General features: G+C 33.6%; 1 long non-coding RNA gene across 1 annotated transcript in view; it reads right to left on the bottom strand.

Moving 5' to 3' along the window:
* LOC104852012 overlaps positions 1–1,149 on the bottom strand; it is a 54,923-nt gene extending 53,774 nt beyond the window's left edge. Inside the window, exon 1 of the long non-coding RNA XR_004517561.1 lies at positions 1,085–1,149. This is a non-coding gene — a long non-coding RNA (uncharacterized LOC104852012). The remainder of the gene's footprint in view (positions 1–1,084) is intronic.
* Positions 1,150–1,953: the final 804 nt, after the last annotated feature.

The raw sequence follows: 1,953 nt of genomic DNA, 5'->3' as shown, positions 1-1,953 counted from the left end.
ATATAGTACACATAGGTGCCTTTGCTATATATATGCATTTATAAATGCACTTATGACACAGAGAGAAAGTACATACTAAATCAAACTTATTTATAGCTTCCTAATTGTTAGCCCTGAATATTTAATTTATTTGTCTAATTTTTAACATTTTAATAGTAATTTTTATATATCAATGAGTATGGAAAACATATATAAACATTTTGTTTAATAATAAAATGAATGTTCATATAATCACCATAGCTACATAGCTTTGATGTAATCTGTGCTGTACTAGTTCCTAGGGACAAAGTTCCAGGAATATTTTCACATGTCTACACTGTCAGGGATGAGGAAAGATCATATGAGATCATTAACCTTACTAATGACAAGACACACTGTGAGAGCAGCTTTTGAGATTCCCATATGAGTGAGATATTGAGATAGGGCGGTATTTGGCCTTCTGTGCCTGGCTTCTTTTACATAACACAATGTCCTCCATGCCCTTCCAGGCTGCCACAACTGACAGCATATGCTGCCTGGTTATGAGCAACTAGGGAAATTAGGGGGGAAAATGAATGGGGAGAAATGAAAGATCCGATACAGCGCTGTAGGCAAATAGGAGTGATATGCAGAATAAATTCTGTTACTATACGGCACAGTGGGGTGAGTATAACTGACAAAATAGAGTTTATATTTAAAAGTAGATGCGCCTGAGATTTAGCGCAGCAGTTCAGTGGCCTGAGTTCAATCCCCGGTACCAAAAAAATAAAAAAAAATAAAAAGTAGAAGCTAGAATATTGAATACACTCATCATAAAGAAATGATGAAGATGATAGAAAATGGGAGGTGGATTATCTTGAATTTCTCAGTTACCTTAATAAAAAAAGTCATTTCGCCTCTCCCATTGATATACACTGGTATTATGAGTCAGTCAAAAAATTAAAAAATTTGAAATACAAATTTTAAAAAATTAAAAAATCTGGAATGAAATATCTGCACAAGAAGTGTCAGATATTATGACTTTCTCCCTGTCATCCTCCATGGTCTATGTTGTAGGGATTGGACTGGACTAGTGAATTGAGTATAATATGAACAAGTCTCATACCTTAAAGACCTTTAGCGCTGTCCTGATTTCCCGCTAAATCCCTAGGAGCAAAGCGTTACAGAGGCTGAAGGCGTTTTCACGAGCTCCTCACACCTCATTGGCTGAACGCAACGATCTCCAGGCCCTTCCACTGAGTACAGCTAACGGCCAGCTGGGGAGGCTCAGTGGGCATCTTTGCTCCTTCAGTCTCAATTATTTTTAACTTTCCAAGCCAGTTAAAAAATGATAATATCCTTTATGAAAGGGGAACTCTATTATAAACCCTGTGGGTCTTAATAGAATTAATAGAATAATATAATTTTATGTGCAAATGCTTATTATTATTCAAACATCAATGTCATAGAGATATTTTCTAAAATGCAATTAATTAATCATGGCCAAAACCAATGTAGATAGTTATATAACTGCCAATCCCATAGAATTCTTACTTGAAACTATCCCACAACGAGAACTCCTGGGATAGATTGGCTAAACAATCACGTTTCAAAATCTTTATGGAAAATAGAACAAAAAATTATACAAACTTTCGGAAAGCAAAGAATGAAGATATACTTTCTATTCAGTTTAAAAACTCAGTGCAAAGTTGCAAAGGAGATTATGAGACATAAGTATAAAACAAAAACCTCCACAAAAAAACACATTTTAACAAAATAGCAAGTAAGATCTAATGATGTAGAAAGCAAGAAATGTGATTTTAGATATGCAAATGTTTCCAACTCAGAATCTGTTAACTGTATTAAGACAAATTAATATAGAAATAAAAAAATAATATGTATACATCATATTTTAGAGACAGCTCTGTATTTCTGATAAAAGATTATTGAATAATAAAATCTAGTAATCAAAAATGATGAAGCACAAACATGAGT

This window comes from Fukomys damarensis, unplaced genomic scaffold (genome assembly GCF_012274545.1).
Source record: "Fukomys damarensis isolate Sample0158 unplaced genomic scaffold, DMR_v1.0_HiC HiC_scaffold_1, whole genome shotgun sequence".
Lineage (NCBI taxonomy): Eukaryota > Metazoa > Chordata > Mammalia > Rodentia > Bathyergidae > Fukomys > Fukomys damarensis.
The sequence above is the reverse complement of the archived record's forward strand: the minus strand, read 5'-3'. Positions and strand labels throughout refer to the sequence as shown.